Here is a 22,477-nt window from a genome sequence, read left to right on the forward strand (position 1 = left end):
CTTCCTCTTTGCTCTTTCTCTTAATTTCTTTGATAAATAAAAGCAATTTTGTTTCTTCTATAAATATACTGATACTTGATTGTAATAGTTTACATATCTGATTAGTATCAGTTACTCTATTCAGGTAACTGAATTTCTTTTCTTTTTAGTCTGAATATTTCACATGATTAGTAATTATTCAACACTACTGATTGTTGTTAAGCAACATTAGATTATTTTGCTAAACATAAGGTTAGAGCCTAATAATACATGCTTTATGAATTAGATTGCACATCCTAAAAAGCAAGTAAAGTTAGATTAGGCTTGGATCAATACTGAGTAGTCAGCAACTGCCAAATATCCACTTTTATTAATGTAATAAATCAAATGGGCTTATGATAAATTGTGCTTAGTTCTCATTTTTGCATAGTAAAATTAGTTATTATTATTTATTAAATTTATATACCGCCCTTCTCCCGGAGGACTCAGGGCGGTGAAAAGGGCATATAAATAGAAATACAAAAGTTAAAAAAGGATTAAATAATTGCCCAATTAAAACAATCACAATATAAAACCCATTAAAACCCTAATGTTCCCCCATCAGGCCAGGCCAGCTTGTTCAAATAAATGGGTCTTTAGCCCGCGCCGGAAGGAGCGAAGATCCGGTGCCGTCCAGAGCTCAACCGGCAGTTGGTTCCATAAAGCCGGGGGTGCCCACAGAGAAGGCCCTCCCCCTGGGGGCCACCAGCCGGCATTCTCTGACCGGAGGCACCCTGAGGAGGGCCTCTCTGGGAACGCACAGGGCGGAGGGAAGTCGACGCTGGCAGCAGGTGGTCCCCGAGGTATTCCGAGGTATAAATTAGTTGACTAATTTATATATTAAACTTGGTAAATTGCTGTATATATTGTGTACTACCTTTATATTTTCCAAAACCTGAGTGTCTAAAATCAGGAGAACCTGTGCTTTTTTTTTGTTTCCTACCTGCTTTTGATAAAGTGAATTGATAACTCATAATTGATATCAGTTTATAATTAGAAATGGCAACATATTAATATTTTCTTTGGTCTTTAGCTTAAAGTAGTTATGTTACAATATGAGGCTATGAGGTATACCAATATTAAATTCTAAACAGCTTTAGGACAGAAAAGAAATGTATCCAATATTTTAACAAAACGAAGATAAAAATAGTATGTGTAACAATATAGTAAATAATTTGATACATTTGCACAATTTAGATACAAACACTTTGGCTTTATTTTTACAAACATTACAAATATTTCCCATATTTTATTTTGTAGCTGATCACCAAGATATCTAAAGCTAAAATGCTGAACATGTTTTCCAGGGAGTAACTAAAGTTTTGGATTGTGATATAATTCCATTTTATTACATTAGAACCAACAGAAGAAATTAAAATTTGAAAGCTTTAATATGTGAATACTCCATGGATACAAAAGTTTCATCAGGGCTGAAGTTCATTAGTGACGAAGAGGGATGGCTAGAGAGCATTTGATCCCTTTTCTACCTCACAAATAGCCATACATAGCTAAGAATCAGTATATATTGCTACTTTTAACAGTATGACAAAATTAGTTACCCTGAGCCATTTTACAGGTAATCCCCCAGATACAAACGTTCATTTAGTGAGTTTTCATAAAAATGAATTTATTCAGAAAGGGTATTTACATTAGAAATTCAAAATTATGACCAAAAAGAGCCCTTTGCAGCCATTGACTTGGATTCAATCTGTGCTGCAAGCAGTGGCCATTTTAACTCTGTGAGTTGCCTATGCTGTTCGGGTTACGAATGCAATTTCCTGAAGCTGGAAGGGTATTGGGTTTTTTTGTCCCTGGTCACATGAACAAACAATAGCCTGTGATTTTTACAGCCTGCGCCAAGATACTGGAGTGCTAGAATTGCTTTTGTAAGTATTTTAAAATATATTTTTTGTTACTCTATAGCAGGGGTGTCAAACTGCCAGCCTGTGGGCCCGATGCATCATGCCAAAACCGTGCCCACCTCATTGCCGGCAATGGGAAAGTCGCAATACGTCATGACACATCACGTGACGTTGCGAGTTTCATATTCCTGCTCTATAGCACTTTGGAAACCTTTTTAAGTACTGTACTTTGCAAACTATTGTGTTTGTAAGTACAGTACTTTGCAAAGATAAAGTTTGCTTGTAGAAATGCTAACCAGCATCTACACGAATCATTCTATAATGTTGCGTTTCCTTGCTTTTATTTTGGAGATTAGCAAATATTACTGTAGTTTGTAGGTTTTAAATTTAAATTGCCTCAAGAATTTGTGGGTGCCCCATCACTGGAAACTATTAAAAAGAGCCTGGATGGGCATTTATCAGGAATACTCGCTTGTGAGAGCAGTGGGTTAGACTAGATGACCTCAAGGTCCCTTCCATTTCTGGTAGTGTTGCAAGCCGACAGTTCTGTAAACCCCTCCCCCCCTCTCCCTCTGGGTGCCTGGCCGGAGACTCTTAAGCTAATTAGTGGCAATTGCAATCAGAGAATTTTGGGCAGCTGTCTGAAGAAGCTTGAGCTGACTAGCAACGTGGGTTTTTTCAAAAAGCAGTTGCAAACAGAGCTCTGTAGTCTGCTTGGAGGCCATTGAGTTCCTGAGCAGAAGGCTGCACCTGAAACAGGTGATGGGCGGCCGGTAGCAGCGAGGAAAGCCTCTCAGTTCAGGCAACAATCAATTAAAAAATCGGAGGAAATAGTAAGTCAGATCTTCATTCATTTAATGATCAATTTGATTCAATTAATGAATTTGATTTTAAAAATTTGTAAAATTAAGTCTGATCCATTTGACAAATTTTTTGACTTATGAGCCTAATGGCCAGGCTCCATTAGGTTCGTACCTCATGGACTACCTGTATATACAAATTCATCCTAGTAAATAAAGCAGAAATTTAACATTAATTTACTAATTCGGATCATGTTCTTTGAAAAGTGTGCTTCAACCATGTGAATTTAATATTTCAAAATCATGGATATTTTCCTTAAATAGTTCGCAATAGAAGTTCTACCCAAATACTTTAATGTAACATTCAGTTTATAGCACAAGTATAAAGTATGCTGTGGTTCAGAATTTCTGATGTTTTTGCCTTATGGAAATGCACCGTTAGATTATTGTACTAGCTATGTTTTTCCCTATCTTTCTGGATGCTCTAATTGACTATTTGTCCCAGTAGCAATATTTATCACTTTCTGTCTATCACAACAGTCCAGTAGTGGCCAGTCCAGAACTCAAGATGATGATAATGTATTACCTCAAGTATCTCTTTCCAAAAATGCCTCCTGTTCTTCACTGGGTAAGATAATAAAAATCATTTTGTGAAGCGAAAGGGGAAAATTGTTACTAAGTAATATTATATATCTTTAAAACTAACAGCTGCCAGTCTATTTTTGTTTTAGATATGAGTTCATATGGGCAACTGGGCCTTCTGGTCTCAAGAGATAGTGGTTGAATACAAGTCAAAGTGTTGTCAAAAATAAGAGATCCTTTATTTTAGGGGCCTAACGATGATTGGACAGCCATGAATAAAACTTGTTTTACTGTTAATCTCTTAATGCAGCTCATCTCTTACGAGATGAAAATTGTTCTGGGGGGCATCTCAAAATCATGAATAACTGTTATTATTTTGTAGATTAGAAAGGAAATATAGTAAATATCAGTTTCCATTCTTCACTTGTTTGGAATATTGCAGAGTATCTAAATGAATATTCTGAAATATCTGAGGATATACAAAATCCCATGTCATATTTATGAATTAATAGTCCAATTTTAGAAAACAGTTCAGTTTAAGCATTCCTTAAAATGTTCTTTTCCAAAAAGCTGGAGACCAAGATATCAGCTATTGTCAAGTTTATTTCTATACTAAACCACAGAAAGAGAAAATTTAAGACGAGAGAGTGCCGAATCATTACAAATGGCTCTATACTATAAATAAATCAATTATCTTAATATAGATGTACAGGTTGAATTTTTTTTTTAAAAAACCTATCTATTTCTAAGAATATGAATATTTGGGAATGCAATGAGAAGATGTACCATACACATAAACACAATTTAATCAGATTTTGAATGGGGATCCTAAAATATAATGGAAACAAACATACTTGTTCATAAAAGGTTAATTGTTTGATGTATCTGATTTGTCTTAATCTGAAGACAACTAAAACTACCATATTTACACTGCTCTAAGAACCCATTTACAAAGGTAGCAGATAGATTTCAACCTGGTCCTCCTCAGTGTCAATTGAACATTTAATTCTTTATCTCACTGACTTTTGCTAAATTAATCCAACTTTCTGGGTTTGAACAGCACACTTAATTTATGGCTGACTAGTAATTCAGGAGTCAAGCAAGCATGATTGTAGTAATGTACATATTGGGCCAGTAGGAAATACGGACATGGAAAAGTAGGCAAATATTAAACCCCATAATCTGAATTTTGTATTCCTTTGTACTTTGTGGAAATAAAATTCCATTTACTTATTTTAATACGGAATTTCTTAATAACCACTTTAAAAAAAGTTGCCTCCTGTAATGTTCTGTGTATATCAGAAAAACTTGGGACAGATTTAGATAACAAATTCTGTGTCTGGCTCTTTGTGGAAAAAGGGAGAATAAACAGCTGTGGGGAATCAAAGAATTTCCAGCATGTTTTGTCCTTTTATTGCACCACTGTGGTTTCTGTATTTACATGATAAGCAGCAGGAAACTTGAAGTTTGTTCCCTTAGCATAAAGAAGTGAGAATTAAGGGAGCATCTTCTCCTGAACTGTTTGTTGCCTATTATAACATTGATGAAAACACATGTAATTCGTATCACAAAATAATACAACTCTAATGATTGACTGTAAAAATACAGGTGTAAATTGTTACATATTTGGCTTCTAACAGCCATATATTAACTGCTAAAATCTCAGCTGTGTGGTAACTGATCCAGAGAACAAACTGTTCTACTTTAACTATTCCCTGTGTGGGGATAGATTAGTTGCAAATCAATCTCCAATTTTTTCTGTTTTATTACCATGAGCTATTGTGAAGCTAACACTAAGAGAACATTATACAGTGAACCTCATGCTGGATGTCAGGGATTTGCAGAATGGGGTAAAAAAAAAACTTTAGATGGCAGCCACAGACTCCATGATCAAATCGGGTCCATTTTTTACAAGCATGAGACAATGGAAAGAAATTATGGAAATAGGAATTAGTCAGGAACTTGTGTGTGTGTGTGTAAAAATTTTATTTAAGAAATAATGTAGGGATAATTATGAAAAGAGAATAAGCAGGTAAGTATCTGAAGTATAGGGACGCGGTGGCTCAGTGGGTTAGGACGCTGAGCTTGTCGATCAGATGGTCGGCAGTTTGGCGGGTCGAATCCCAAGTACCGCGTAACAGAGTGAGTGCCTGTTACTCGTCCCAGCTTCTGCCAACCTAGCAGTTCAAAAGCACGTAAAAATGCAAGTAGAAAAATAGGGACCACTACGGTGGGAAGATAACAGCGTTCCGTGCGCCTTTGGCGTCCAGTCATGCCGGCCACATGACCATGGAGACGTCCTTGGAGAAGCGCTGGCTCTTTGGCTTTGAAACAGAGATGAGCACCGGCCCCTAGAGTCGGAAACGACTAGCACGCATGTGCGGGGGAACCTTTACCTTTACCTTTTTATCTGAAGTATAGAGATTACAGTCAGAAGAAAATGGAAATAAGAATGAAGTAAGTTATGAGAATCCTGAGAATAGCTGTCCAATCAATAGGATACAGTTTACATACAAACATGTAAAGACTTATAGACAAGCACAGGATCCTATTGCTAATAATGTTTACAAGTAGTCCTTGGGTTATGATGTCACATTTAGTAATAGTTGAAAGTGACAACAGTGCTGAATGAGAGAGACTTGCAACTGGTACTTGAAGTTGTGGCTATCGCGCTATCCCCCCAGTCATGTAATAATTCAAGTGGTAGGCAATTGCATTGGACTAATAACAACAACAACTTACAATAGTTGCAGAGCCCCATATCACATTACTTCCATTTGTGAGCTTGCCTGCTGACTTTCCACAAGCAAAGTCAGTGAGGAAGCCAGCAGGAGGTTGCAAGTTGCTCTGGTAAGTCGTTCCTGCTCTTGCCGTTTTATCTTCCACAAACTTCCTGGGTGTCGGGGGGAATGTGGGCTCTGGGTGGCTGGGCAGCTGCCCATTCAGCCACATTCACACTATGTTGCAGCATTCACCCATGTATCCAGCTGCACTCATACTGCACTATACCTCTACCTCCCCTACCCAGCCACACTTATGTGATACTATACTACCCACCAGTATTCTCTCCCATACTTGCACAGTAGCGCCCATCCACATGACTGGCTGCACTCATGTCACAGCAGCCCCCCACCACCACAATCTGCAGCACCTTCCCTCCACCCACTTGCACTTGCATATGGCTGGCCTGCTTAGAAGCTGCCTAAGGAAAACCTAGCCAGGGCTTCCTATTTCCTCCTGGTTTCTCCATTGATTTTGTTTATAGGAAGCTGGCAAGAGGTTGAAAATCACAGTAAAAATCCTCATTTAATGATGACAATGGATGCTGCTATTACTAAGTGATGCAGTCATGTGACATCTTGCTTTAAAACTGCATTAGTTAGCAGTGGAAATTCTGTTGTAACTAAAGGACAAGGACACACATTTCCCCAGTAATCAATACGTTTAAAACAAATAGGCTTAACTTTGACTTATACTGAATGGGCCAAGAAAATTAACTATATGTGCATCTGCCAAATGAATCAGAAATTATTGGCTGCCCAACTCTAGTATTATTATAAAATAGTTACAGTAGTGCCAGATACATATCCCAAAGGAATAAGTAAAACAATGAAATTATTTCTGGCAATTGAAAAATTAAAAGATCTTTTGTTTTGAAACTTACACATTTTTTTTATTTCTCAGTTCCACGTTGAAGTAAGGCAGATATGTCAAACTTGCGACGTCATGTGACATTGCGCAACGTATCGGGACGGTTTTGCCATTGCCGGCAATGGGGTGGGCGCAGCTTCCGGATGACATGTCTGGCCCACAGGCCAGCAGTTTAACACCCCTGAAGTAAGGTTACCACCAGGTATGACAAACAAGCAACTCAATCTTCAAGAAATAATTAGACATTACCATGGAAGGTCCTTGGCTGGGATTGTTTTTTAAAGCAGAAGTACAGCCCCACTGCAATAGCCCTTTGGGAACATGGCTTTCACAACTAAATACCATTATGAAGAACTTCTTATTCTTTTCTATGTGGGTTAGGTAGCACAATGTTCTGCCACTTCCTTAAATATTCACTATCTGCAAGGAATACTTGACTATACAACAGAATCATGCTTCAGTAATTCTGTGTCATCTATCAGATAATGCAGTAATCATACACTACTAGTTTCCCCTTACCTGACCTGGCTGAATGGGTGTGGCTGCCATTTCATGGGGTAAAATTTATCTTCAGATCTTGCATGATAGGAAGGAGCTTTTCACCATAAAGTCAAGTAAGTATCAAACTGTTAGCCTCTTACTCTAGGACTCAAACATTTATAGTAGCACTTCTTTCATGAAAAAAGGAAGAAAACAAAATTCAGCCTGTCTTTCAAGTCGTAAACTATTACTTCTAAAGCAAGCTGATACATCATAACTTTGCAATTATTTTCCCCCAGAGGAAAAAAAATATTAAGGAAAAAAAATAATGTGCCTACAGATTAACTGAGTCATCAAGATTTCCTACTTCTTGCCATTTACACTGGTGAAGGATGGCTCCAGTTCCATAAGCACCATGCCTCCTTCCTGATTAAATAACAATGCTGTGTTTGCAGGAATCCAAAACCAGTTTTTCTTGGTACAATTCAGAAAAGCATAGTAATTCAGGACTCAGTTTTGATCTTTTAATTAACATACTTATATTTTTATTATTTCATCATATTTCTTCACACAGTATCCAAGACAGGTGTGCATGACAGATATGACTGCATAATCTACCCAGAGATAAGCAAATAAATATGGAATCATTCAATTGTTTTAATTTAATTTAATTTAATTTTAATTTTATTGAATTTATATACTGCCCTTTCCTGAAGGACTTAGGGCGGTTTACAGGGTATATATATATAAAAAAATCAATACAAAAATTAAGAGCAATTTAAAAAGATTAAACTAAGTCCCTGAAAAAATATAAAACACCAGTTAAAACCCCCAATTAAAACTCAGCCTGGGCCAGAAAGCTTGAAGAGCCAGGTCTTCAGGTCTCGGCGAAATGATCGAAGGTCGGGGGCAGTCCTAAGCTCCACGGGCAGCTGGTTCCAAAGGGCAGGCGCCCCCACCGAGAAGGCCCTCCCCCTGGGTGTCATCCACCGGCATTCTTTGACCGGCGGCACCCTGAGAAGGCCCTCCCTGTGGGAGCGCACAGGATGAAGGGAGCTTGATGCCAGCAGCAGGTGTTCCCTCAAATATCCCAGACCCAAGCCATTTAGGGCTTTATAGGTCATCACCAGCACCTTGAATCTCACCCGGAGGGCAACTGGAAGCCACTGCAGCTCGCGGAGCAGAGGTGTTGGGAGTAACGGGAAACCCTCATCACAACTCGCGCGGCTGCATTTTGCACCAGCTCCGAGTGGTCCTCAAGGGCAGCCCCATGTAGAGAGCATTGCAGTAGTCTAAGCGGGAGGTCACGAGCGCATGAGTGACTGTGCGTAGGGCATCTCGGTCCAGATAGGGTCACAACTGGCGCACCAGGCGAACCTGGGCAAAAGCCCCCCTGGTCACGGCTCCTATATGGTCTTCAAAACTGAGCCGTGAATCCAGGAGGACACCCAAGTTGTGAGCCCTATCAACGGGGGGTAACACCTCACCCCCCATTGTTAACGATGGAATAGTTTGGTCAACCCGAGATGCCGGTATGCACAGCCACTCAGTCTTGGCAGGATTGAGACGAAGCCTGTTTCTCCCCATCCAAACCCGGACCGCCTCCAGGCAACGGGACATCACAGTGAGGGCATCACTGGGTTGGTTCGGGGTGGAGAAAAAAAGTTGGGTATCATCAGCGTACTGATGATACCCCACCCCAAAACCACAAATGATCTCGCCCAGTGGCTTCATATAGATGTTGAACAGGAGGGGAGAGAGAACCGACCCCTGAAGGACTCCACAAACGAGAGGCCTCGGGGCGGATCTATAAAATGTGCAATTGTCTGAAAAGTTCAAGAAGACTGATTTTGCAAGCCTTTATTCCAAGTGCATTTCATTAACGTGCATTACTGTATATATTTTGTTGCACTTTTATCCAAAGCAAACTCCAGATTTCAGTTGCTTTGACTTTAATCGACAAACAATATACATGGGAATAGTTAATTTTTTCATTGTAAATGTGTTTTCCCCTTCCCCAAGGGAAGATGAATGTGAAAAAAATTTTTTTTTGCTGTTGCATGCTCTACAACACTGACAACATGCATGTCAAAGGTGACACACCATAACATTTTGGGTGATACATCAGTATTCTCCAACACCTGAAAACAACTATTCTCTAAAAGCATACCCCATTCTTGCATGATTTGGGGAGGTTGCAGAGGCTGCATGAGAATTGGATGTGCTCTCAAACAACCTCCAGACCCTTCAGAAGTTTTGTGAGGGCTGTGTTCTTACAGTCTCCAGAGTCACAGAAAGGGTCAAGGATAGTCTTGTTTTTTGTATTCTGCATCTTCTCTTAGAACCAATGCAGCGAAGTCTTTTCCCCCCAAGTGTTTTTCTTCATTAGCACTGGTGATACCTGAATTCTACAAGGGACAAACTTGTAGAGAAAAAAGGATAAATAGTCTTTACACAGCAAGTTGTGACACAATCACTCCTACTAATCAAATTTATATTACTCTATGCCACACAATCACCTGGCCTACAGATTTCAGTCATTTTCATAATTCGCTATGAAGTTGGGCATGTTGAAAATTTTAAATGCTCATTACTGTAAAATATCTGTATATAGTTGTTTTCATTCCACTTCGTTATCAGCCCTTCTCAATCTGCTGTCTTGCAGATTAAAAGGAACTAGTGTTACTTTGTAGGAATATTGGCATGCTTACTTGGAATTCACCAGCTTCAAGAAAGTTATCCTATGTCATAGTGCCTAGTCTTGCCTGTATTTTCAGTTGGTTAGGAAACTTTGAAAAATACTACCTATAGTGTATAGTACAGAATAGTACAGTATAGTATATAGTATAATATACTATATCTAAAAGAAAAAATAGATTAAAAAATAAAAAATAAAAACTTAATTTTTAAAAATAAAAACAATGTAATAAATAGATTGACATTTTATTCCTTTTTTTGAAGCTTTGCAGTTGTTTGGCTAAGATTCATGCAATATTTTATTGTGCCTCAAAAATACAAAATGAATTGTAGTCAATCTCTACATAATGGGGGGAAAATGTTTGCAAAACAGCATTATTTTGAACACGCATATATCAGTAACATATCAAGCATATAAGCCAAAAGGTACCTGTGACAACTACAGTTGTTTCACTGAGCAATAGCTAAGCTATAATTCATCAAGATGTCCAGAGAAAATATATTTTTATCTCAAGCTTCATTCACTTAGGACTAGGTCAATTCATCAAAGACTGTGCCATCTACTGTTACATGAAGAGCTACTATGCATATTGTAATAATCTTTCTTCATTACATACCGTAATTCTTTTCTTGCCTAATCTCTCCTCCTGTCATCATTCATATAAACTCTTATCTCACTATAATGCTTCCTGAATCTAATAAAAAAGGAACATCGGCTATAAAAGCTCACACTAATGTATATAGAACTGATCTAAAACTTGGGTTATGGGATTATTATGTATTATGGGATTATTCAAAAATCAGTGGCTTATGCAATGATGATATAATCTGCCAAAATTGCTTTGCTCAGATAATTGTTTTTCCTGTTTGAAACCTTTTAGCAATTTTCCCCTTCACCCATATTCATAGATCACATGTAACATAGTTTTTAAATTTAAGACAAAGCAAATCTATACTTGTTTATCCAAACAGCCTCAGATAAAAGTTTGTAATTCTAAGCTATTTGGAAAATGCTTAGAGTCTATGCATTCTCTTTGGAAGCTTTTTTTGAAATTATCTGGAATTTAACTACTTGAAAAAGTAACATTTATTCAAAAGCAAAACTAATGCAACTAGGCTTACTTCCTGATAAATGTATTATTTATAATTTTACTTACCTTATGTTGAAAACATTTCCTCCTATTATCGCACAATCAGACTTCCTATTATTTGATTAAATCAAATGATATTGAATTAAACATCATCCATCAATCAATCAATCCACAGCACAGTTCTTAAAAGGCTGGCTGAGTCTGCTTGTTCTTTAGTAAATAAGATTAGTCAAGAAGGCCCATAGAGATGACAGACTGATACATCTTTTAATGTTTATTGCAAAGATTTACTTCCTAATGTCACTTTAATAGGAGAGAATAACAGGTTTGTCAAAACTCCAACATATATTATCTCCTTTTTGTTTTGATGGCTGTGAGAAACCAGTTGAAAAACATGGCTCATTTCCATGTTGTTGAGATTTTGGAGATGAAAAGCACAGAAATGAAAACACAGCCATGACGTCTCTGCTCTTCTGCAATACTGTACAGCAATATATTTAATCATTTAAACAATTTAAATTTAATCAATTTACACAATTGAACAATATTTCAGGGGCTGTCACAGAGAGGAGGGCGTCAACCTATTTTCCAAAGCACTCGAAGGCCAGACAAGGACCAATGGCTGGGAACTGATCAAGGAGAAATTCAACCTAGAAATAAGGAGAAATTTTCTGACAGTAACAACAACCAAACAATGGAACAGCTTGCCTCCAGAAGTTGTGGGTGCTTCATCACTGGAAGCTTTCAAGAAGAGACTGGACAGCCACTTGCCCAAAATGGTATAGTGTCTCCTGCTTGAGCAGGGGGTTGGACTAGATGACCTACAAGGTCCCTTCCAACTCTGTTATTCTGTAAATTCTGTATAAATCATTTTAATGGCTAAAATCCCAGGATAACAAATAGTCAGAACATTCACTTTTGTTTCATTTTTGAAATATTCTGAGTACAGACATACTGTAATTATTTATTTATTTATTTATTTATTTATTAGTTTTTATAAACCGCCCTTCTCCCGAGGGACTCGGGGCGGTGTACAGAGGAAGGAAGGTATACAGACCGAAAAATAAAATAATAAGAAACACTAATGAACACAAACTGGGACCCCAATTAACGCTATCATGCCAGGCCAGCCTGCTGGAACAAAAAAGTTTTTAAGTCGCGACGGAAGGTACGGAGGTCAGGGGCCATCCGGATTTCGGTAGGTAAGGTGTTCCAGAGGGCTGGCGCACCCACTGAGAATGCCCTCCCCCTGGGGGCCACCAGCCGACATTCCTTGAGCGGTGGCACCCTGAGGAGGCCCTCTCTGTGGGAGCGCACAGGACGGTGGGGTGCTGACATCGGCAGAAGGTGCTCCCGTAGGTAGTCCGGACCCATGCCATGTAGGGCTTTGAATGTCATTGTTAGCACCTTGAACTTCACACGGAAGGCAACCGGAAGCCAGTGCAGCGCCCGGAGGAGAGGTGTGATATGGGAGTATCGGGAGGCTCCCAAGAGTGTCCGTGCCGCCGCACTTTGCACCAGTTGAAGCTTCCGAGTGGATCTCAAGGGCAGCCCCATGTAGAGAGCGTTACAATAGTCTAGGCGAGATGTCACAAGGGCATGGGTGACTGTACGTAAGGAATCCAGGTCTAGATAAGGCCGTAGTTGGCGAACTAGTCGAACCCGGGAGAAGGCCCCCTTGGTCACAGCTCCAATGTGGTCTTCCAGGGAGAGCTGCGAGTCTAGGAGGACACCCAGGTTGCGGGCCCTATCAGAAGGGGGAAGTAACTTGTCCCCAATGTTAAGCAGTGGGACGTTCTGAATCTCCTGGCTTGCCGGTACGTACAGCCATTCAGTCTTGTCCGGGTTCAGTTGAAGCCTGTTTCTCCCCATCCATTCCCGGACCGCTTTCAGGCAGCGGGACATCACGTCTAGGGCATCACTGATATTGTTAGGAGTTGAGATAAAAAGCTGGGTGTCATCAGCATACTGATGGTACCCTACTCCAAAACTGCGAATGATCTCACCCAGCGGTTTCATGTAGATGTTGAACAGGAGAGGCGAGAGGACCGACCCCTGAGGGACTCCGCAAGCGAGAGGCCTCGGGGTCGACCTCTGTCCCCCTGTCAGCACCGACTGCGAGCGACCCTGGAGAAAGGAGGAGAACCAACGCAGAACCGTGCCTCCCACTCCCAGTCCCCTGAGGCGTCGCAGCAAGATACCATGGTCGATGGTATCGAAAGCCGCCGAGAGGTCTAATAAGACTAGGACAGAGGAATGGCCCCTGTCCCGGGCTCTCCAGAGATCATTCATCAGAGCGACCAATGCCGTCTCCGTGCTGTAGCCCGGCCTGAAACCCGATTGGTACGGGTCTAGATAAACCGCTTCATCCAGGATCTGAGGAAGTTGGTGCGCCACCACGCTCTCAACAACCTTCGCAAGGAAGCGAAGATTGGAGACTGGACGAAAGTTATTCAAAGAGGATGGGTCCAAGGTGGGCTTCTTGAGGAGAGGTCTCACCACCGCCTCCTTCAAGGCGGTGGGGAAGTGACCCTCACTCAGAGAAGCAGAGATGACCGCTAGGAACCAGCCTCGTGTCGCCTCTCGAGCTGCATAGGCCAGCCAGGAAGGGGCACGGGTCCAGTAAGTATGTGGAGGAGCTTAACCTTCTCATAATCCTGTCCACTTCCTTAGGAGTTACAGGATCAAATTCTTCCCAGATGACGTCGACAAGACTGTCCATGTCTTGTTCTTCCATCTCAGCCCAGTTGGAGTCCAGACCAGTTCGAATCCGAGCGATTTTATCCAGTAGATATTGACCAAATTCCTCGGCTCGACCCTGCAAGGGTTCCTCCCTCACCTCTTGGTTTAATAGGGAGCGAGTCACCCTGAACAAGGCAGCCGGGCGATTATCTGCGGACGCGATGAGGGTGGAAAAGTAGTTGGATTTTGCCACCCTTATCGCAGCGAGATAAGACCTGGTGAGGATTCTTAGTCGCAATCGGTCGGATTCGGATCGACTGGACCTCCAACGGCTCTCTAGGCCCCGTCTCCGACGCTTCATCTCCCGGAGCTCCTCGGTGAACCATGGGGCTCGCTGGGATCTGCGCCGGGTCAGAGGCCGCAAGGGTACAACTCGGTCCAGAGCCTCCGTGGCTGCCTTTTCCCAGGCTACCACTAAGGCTTCCGCCGAGCTGTGAGCAGGGGGTGCATGCGAGTCCCTAAGCGCTGCCTGGAACTTATCAGGGTCCATTAGGCGCCTAGGGCGGTACCATCTGACTGGCACCGTGCACCCACGGTGGGGGGTGGCAAGGGGGAAGTCTAGCCGCAGGAGGTGGTGATCGGTCCATGACAGGGGCGTAATAGTTGTGGCACCCCCACCGACATCATCACGCCACCGTCCAGACAAGAACACCAAGTCTGGGTTGTGGCCTCTCTCATGAGTCGGCCCAGAAATTATTTGCAACAGGTCCATGGCCGTCATGGAAGCCATGAACTCCCGAGCCAGTTCGGACAATCCTCCCAGGGACGGTAGATTAAAGTCGCCCAAGACCATGAGTCTTGGGAATTCAACCACCAACCCTGAGAGGACATCGAGTAGCTCGGGTAGGGCCGCCGCTGCACGATTAGGTGGTAGGTACGCCAGCAGCAGACCCAACTGCGCCCCTGGGCCGAATCTCAGTAGGAGAGACTCACACCCGACCATCTGAGGGACGGTGGTCTCTCGCGGGCTAAGGGATTCCCTGATGATAACTGCCACTCCCCCGCCCCTCCCATGAGCCCGGGGCTGGTGCAGTACCTGGAAACCTGGCGGGCAGAGGTCAACCAGAGGAACACCCCCCTCTGGGCCCAGCCAGGTTTCCGTGATGCAGGCCAGGTCCGCATGCTCACTCTCCACTAGGTCACGAATGAGGTGAGCTTTGTTAGCTGCGGACCTTGCATTCAGGTAGACCAGCCTTAGCATGGGAGGGTGCGCACCTTTGCTCCCGGGTCCTCCGGGGGAGAACAGAGGGTCGGAGCGTCTCACCGCCTGTACAGAGCGGAGATGACACTCCCGGTGACGATACGGCCCTCTGTCTGTGCACCTTCTGCCATTCCCCACCATCCTAGGGATGGGACGTTTGTCAGTACGCCACTGGGTGTTATCGGCGACTGGTCCTCGTTGTATGCCGTCGCGAACGGCCGTGGGCCTGGCATGCGTTATGGTGGCTGGAAGGCGTGCCTTTCCCGCGCAACCATAGTCTCCTCCCTCCCCCCTCCCTAACCCCACAAAAAACTTAACTAAGAACTTAATCAGTTAATTAGTTTTTTCTCACTCTGAAAATGGAGTGTTCTTTGATGATTAGTTTGGAACTTTTATTTATTTATTTATTTGTATCCTTCCTTTATTATTTTTACAAATAACTCAAGGCATTGAACATATCCAACATAAATATCCAGTTTGCCTTGTTTCCCAGTTTTATTTTAGGTGGTTATGTTGTTGTTTTTGTCAAACTATGAGTTTGTATGAACGATAAAAACTTCTTGCAAACAAATAACTCTGGTAACTTTAGAACCATTTCTTTTTTCTGTAAATGTTTTCCTCGACCTGGTGCCTTTCTGTTATGTGCCATTTCATCTCTCAGTAATTACATTAGCTAAATATTCTGACAGTTTTAGCCCCAGCATGTTTGAAGGGCATCAAGATATATTATACTAGAGATTTTCTGCAACAAATTCTTGCAAATAGAAGTCTTAAGTACTACCCCATTGCCTTTTTGATTAAAAAACAAAAAAAATTAAAAATGGTAATTAGCTCCTACAAGACAATATTCTTCTATTTATATGAGTCTAAAATAGTTTTATGAAACCCTATCTGTTTTATAATAATATTGTTGGGTAACCAATACATTGAAAGAAAGAAATATTAGGTCAATAATTGCTTCCTAAAAAAATTCACCCATCATTGTCAATGACAGAGTACTTAAGAATACTGCAACAGCTGTACAAAGAGCTTCCTAACAGACAATTGAAAGGATAAAGGGGGAAGGGAGTGCAGCAATGGAAATAATTTCATTCAAGGTCACAACTTTTGACTAGTATCTATATAAGCCACTATGCATGCCATTTCAGTTAAGACAGATATACAGGAATGGTTTATTTCAACTTGTAAGCCACCATATTTAGTGGAAAAATATGGCATATTGCAGCTTTATTTCAATGCCCTCTGAATTTCTTTTAGTCTATATTTATTTAAAAGACTAAAATGGGTGCCAGTCACCTTAAAACACAACTCAGGGCAGCTGTTACACATTAAATAATAAAATTATTCAAAGTAAAACATGCAGGCTATTAACCATACACCAAAATGTAGCAAGAAATCATTCTAGATGCCTACAGTATTTAAGTAAAGGAAATTTAAGGAGTTAAGAAAGTTAAGGAAATTTGCTCTGATAGCAAGCCATTATGACTTAAGTACACAGGACACCTTTTTGCTGACCAAATTAAAACAGGCACTTAATAACACTGACTCAAGCTCAATAGGGTTGGCAAAGAAACTTGGCAATAATCAGTCAAATACATTAGAAAATGAAGATCAGGATTTTAGTGCCAGGTATACGTGCCAACTGAGGTGATAAGTTTTTTTAAAAAACTCCCTTTTCCCTTCGAACCCAAAGTACTTCACTCTCTTATTATATGACTTAATAACAGAGTCAAGCACATTAACATTAGCATAGTTGTGGTTGAAGTAAAATTTGCCCTTGGGGATCCTCAATCAAGTATATTATTTCTCAGCCTTGTTTCTTCATCTTCCAAGATTACAGGCTGAGACACTGGGTGCAAACAGGATCCTTTTAAGAGTTTCCCAGCTCTAACAACTGGAAAACAAAAGCCCTATTTACATTGTGATATGGAATAAGAAAGCAGTTCTTCAGTCATTACCTTGGATGCAGCATATCTTGTGCAATTATAGCTAGTTTGGGAACATGATGTATGCAATGCACACATCTGCTATAAACAATAGCAAATAAAAAGTGTATAATGGTTGACATTCAAATAGTTGAAAATCAAATTCAGATAATTTGACACAAATATAACAAATGTGTCTATTGTACATGCTGTGCAGGGCAAATATACACACATTCACCTCCAAATACTTAAAACGTTTCCAGTGTTGGAGCATTTACAACTTCTGGAGGCAAGTTGTTCCACTGATTAATTGTTCTGTCAGGAAATTTCTCTTTAGTTCTAGGTTGTTTTCTCCTTGATTAGTTTCCATTCATTGCTTCTTGTGCTGCCTTTAGGTGCTTTGATGAATGGATTGACTCCCTCTTCTTTCTGCAACCCCTTAGATATTGGAACACTTCTATCATGTCACCCCTAGTTCTTCTCTTCATTAAACTAGACATTCTCAGTTCCAGCAACCATTATTTATGTTTTAGCCACCAGTCCCCTAATCATCTTTGCTGCTCTTCTCTGCACTATTTCTAGAATCTCAATATCTCTTTTACATTGTGGCAACCAAAACTGGATGTGGTATTCTAAGTGTGGTCTTACCAAGGTTATCATTTATCTTTCATATTTTCTTTTTCATGAACATATGTTGTAACATACTAGAATAAAATGGGCTATAAAATGTTTTATCTCCCCAATAGCCTTAGTTCTGATCTAAAATTTAAACTGATAACCCCAAGCATATACTATCTCTTTGTCTTTGTTTTGATGGCAATGAAAAACCAACTGTAAAATGTGCATTATTTTCATATTGCCAAGAAATTGGTAGATAAAGAACATAGAAATGAAAATACATAGTTCATAAAAAATCTTCAAAAAGGGCAAAAAAGTGGATCCAGGAAACTACAGACCAATCAGTATGACATCAATACTTGGGAAAATCTTGGGAAAAATAATCAAGCAGCAGATTTGTGAGCATCTAGAAATAAACAAGGTAATTACTGGAAGCCAGCATGGGTTGTTAAAGTTGTTTGCCAAACAAACCTTATTGCCTTCTTCGATAAAATGACTAAATTTGTGTATCAGGGAAATGCTGTAGTAGATATAGTACACTTGGACCTCAGTAAGGTATTTGACAAAGTAGGCCAAAACCTACTTCTTGGTAAGATAAAATAGTATATAATAGACTGTACCACCATCACATGGATTCACAGTTGGCTGATCAACTGCAATCAACACATGCCATCCTAAATTGAGCTACTTCTATGTGGAGGGAAGGTTGTCTTGGGCCTGGTGCTCTTCAACATCTTCATAAATGATCCAGATGAGGGGATGGGGGGGGGGAACTCATCAAATTTGCAGATGTCCCCAAGCTGGGGAGAATTGCCAATACTTGAAGACAGACTCAGAAGGATCTTGACAGACTTGAGCATTGGGCCCTATCTAACTAGATGCAGTTCAGTAATGAGAAAAGTAAGCTCCTGCACCTAGGAAGAAAAAACCAAATGCATAGGTATAGAATAGGAAGTACCTGGCTCAACAGTAGCAGCGGTGAGAAGGATCTAGGTGTCCTGATGGATCACTGCTTAAGGATGAGTCAGCAGTGTGCTGCAGCTGCCAAAAAAGCCAAGACAGTTCTGGGTTGCATAAACAAAGGGATAAGAATCACAGGAAGTGATAGTACCATTTTATACCAGACTGGTGAGACCACAGTTGGAATACTGTGTCCAGTTCTGGTCATCACGATTCAAAAAAAATGCTGAGGCTCTAGAGAGTGCAAAGAAGAGCAACAAAGATGATAAAGGAATCTCAAGGTTAAATGATACAATGAAAGGTTAAGGAAAGTAGGTGTCAGGACCCACCCCAATCCACATCTTAGGAAAATAAAGAACTCTTGGAGCCAGGTCTTGTCCAAAAGGAGTTTTCACTAGGACATGATCGGTTGTGGAAATACAAGACAGGATCTGGCATTGTGTTACACTTTGATACTTTATAAAGAGTTCCTGGTTCAACCCCCTCCCCTCAAACCCATTTGGTCAGATCCACATCAATTTAACTTAGGTGTCAAACCCTTTCATGGGAAAGAGGGATCTTCCCATGTCTTTATGACTATTGCCTCCTTCCTTTACAGATTCAAATAGAGATACAAACCAGATTTCCTTCTCCCTTCTCTCCCTTTGTTGTCCTCAGTTCAAAAGGTTTTCCCTGGTCTTTGAAGACAGCCTACAGGCAGGTTGAATAACCATCTTCTCTTCTCCCCTCAGGAAACTGGCAGAATCCAGGGAGGGGTGTAATATTTTAGACATACATTTATGAATGGGATATAAGTGGATTCTGACAGTAGGTATGTTTAGCCTAATGAAGAGAAGGCTCGAGGAAGACATAATAGCAGTCTTTCAATACTTGAAGGGCTGTTACAGGGAAGAAGGTGTCAATGTATTCTCCATAGCATGTGAAGGCAGGACAAAGAAGCAATGGGTGGATGCTCATCAGAGGGAAAGTCAACCTGAAAATAATGAGGAATTTCCTGACCCTATCTCAATCTAGACCCAAACTACAAGTTTTTTTGGGGGGGGGGCTCTCCTTCATTCCAGATAAAAATGTAACGGTCCCAACACTGCTTGAGCATCAGCCACTTGACCTTCCCATTACTATCTTGCTTGCTTGATGAAGAATTCTTACATATTCTCATCCATTCATCCATGCATGCATCCATCCATCCAAAAAAGCCAACACAGTGCTAGGCAGTATTAACCGAGGGATAGAATCAAGATCACATGAAGTACTAATACCACTTTACAATGCCTTGGTAAGGCCACACCTGGAATACTGCATCCAGTTTTGGTCACCACGATGTAAAAAAGACTCTAGAAAGGGTACAGAGAAGAGCAACAAAGATGATTAGGGGACTGGAGGTTAAAACATATAAGGAACGGTTGCTGAAATTGGGTATGTCTAGTTTAATGAAGAGAAGGGTGAGGGGTGACATGATAGCACTGTTCCAATATCTCAGGGGCTGCCACAAAGAAGAGGGAGCCAAGCTATTCTCCAAAGCACCTGAAGGCAGGACAAGAAGCAACAGATGGAAACTAGTCAAGGAGAGAAGCAACCTAGAACTAAGGAGAAACTTCCTGACCTTTAACATTTTTTCCTTTCGTTCCTTTTCATATAACTTACTTGCCATTTAATGTATATTTTATGTAGTGTGTGTGTGTGTGTGTGTTTGTGTTGGTCAAAGATTATAATAAAGATTGCTGTTACTAACTTTTATCCAGTGGTGGGATACAAATAATTTAACAACCGGTTCTCTATTAATGACCATTTTAACTATGTTTAAAAAAAGATATATTGAAAGGTAGTTTATTATTTCATGCATTTAATATTTAAATAAGAACAATAAAAGAGGTACATAAAAAAGATGTTATGTTTTAAAGTATTAATGAAAAAATAATACCTGATGCACGTGTAAAATCAATCTAGGGCGGGGTGTGTGTGTGTGCGTGTGTGCGAAGATGCCCCAGGCATCCCCTTACCTTAGGACTGCTACAGCCAGACCTCCCACGCCCCAACACCTGTCGTGCCGCTGTCCGAGTTCTGTGGCCGCATGCTACATGGTGCATCACACCACTGCCACTGCTCATGGCTGCAGACCTCGAGGTTCACCACACCATCCTAACCACCAAAGTCCTGCCACCAAGGAGACAACGGCGTGCGGAGCATAATGGTGAGGGCCATGGTAGCCTCTATAGCAGCCCCAACCCAGGGACTCAAAGCTGCAAACTTCTCCCTGCGGAGAAGCGGAGCCTGCAGAAGCTCCTCTCTGGGCAGAGGAATGCAGTATCGCCTGTCTTCTTGGTGGTGGGACTTTGGCGGTTAGGATGGCAGGCTGATGGTGGCACAGGGAGCCCGAGTGAGGCCTTTCCCCTGTCCTGCCCCTGCGGGTTTAGGCAAGAGACGCTCTGGTGGGAAGAAGGTGAGACAAAGGTTGAGCGACAGCTGGCCGCAGATGGCGCTCCCTGGAACTGGGACGTGGGGGCTGCACGTCAAAAGAGGAACTGGTCACGCCAGCATGAACATTGCAGTTCCTGAAAGAGAGACTAAGAACTTGGGGTTGGGGGGGGAGAAATGAAGTCATTTCCAAGAAAAGGGGAAAACTTACAAACCAGTTAGGCCTTTGCAAATTCAACAAAAAAAAATGGGTAACGGTTCTGCCGAACTGGCTGAATCCCACCACTTTTATCTCTGAAACATCTATCTCCACTAAATCCAAGCACTACTTGATTTTCATATAAGTCCATGCACATTAATAGTTTTGAGCCACTATTAGAACTCCATCATCATGCCGCTTAAATTATATCTTTTCAGTGTTCAGTGAAATATAAACTGCCTGAATTTTTTTCATTTAATATTCTGAATAGAAAAAATATTATAGAAAAAAATAATATTCTGCTTCATCCTCCAAACCATATTTCTTGCCCCAATTTTCTAGGGTCACAGGCCCTCCCTCTGTGCTATTTGTTTCTCTGGCTGTGAAAGCATTAATTCCCTTGACTGCTGGGCACATAACATTTTCTTGGCTTGAGAAAAGCTTGGTAGGTACTTGGCACATATATTTTACTTTTATTCAAATTAAATTACATTAAAATCATTTTGTAACTTAAATAAGTCCTCTGATGCATCCTACGTCTAACTTCTATTCATAGAAAAAGCCATGCACATTTATTAAGTTTACTGCATTTTAGATGTGCATCTATAGCTATTCTTTATTGGATTGGAAAATCAATGTATAAAATATAAACATTGCTTTTTGCACAAAATAACGGCTCCTTTTTCTTGCCTTCCTCCATATATTAGGTAAAGGTAAAAGGTAAAGGTTCCCCCGCACATGCGTGCTAGTCGTTTCCGACTCTAGGGGCCGGTGCTCATCTCCGTTTCAAAGCCGAAGAGCCAGCGCTTGTCCGAGGACGTCTCCGTGGTCATGTGGCCGGCATGACTAGACGCCAAAGGCGCACGGAACGCTGTTACCTTCCCACCGGAGTGGTCCCTATTTTTCTACTTGCATTTTTACGTGCTTTCGAACTGCTAGGTTGGCAGAAGCTGGGACGAGTAACAGGCGCTCACTCTGTTACGCGGCACTCGGGATTCGACCCGCCAAACTACCGACCTTCTGATCGACAAGCTCAGCGTCCTAACCCACTGAGCCACCGCGTCCCTTTATATCCCTCCATATATTACTCATGGTCATACATCACATTAAATGTTTTGCACTTTTTTTACAAAAATTGGATGCAAACCCAATTGGTTTTAGTTACAAAACAATAGGTTATCATTTTATATGTGTTAACTCATGCTTTACAACTTATTCAACAGACCAGGGTCAAAA

General features: G+C 41.2%; 1 long non-coding RNA gene across 1 annotated transcript; it reads left to right on the top strand.

Moving 5' to 3' along the window:
* Positions 1-3,173: 3,173 nt before the first annotated feature.
* Positions 3,174-16,180, top strand: LOC310641878. The gene is made up of 3 exons (XR_014492789.1): positions 3,174-3,308; positions 11,735-12,137; positions 15,458-16,180. It is a non-coding gene; the product is annotated as an uncharacterized lncRNA (long non-coding RNA).
* Positions 16,181-22,477: the final 6,297 nt, after the last annotated feature.

Source organism: Vipera ursinii (assembly GCF_947247035.1).
Source record: "Vipera ursinii genome assembly, chromosome: 6".
NCBI classification, from domain to species: Eukaryota; Metazoa; Chordata; class Lepidosauria; order Squamata; family Viperidae; genus Vipera; species Vipera ursinii.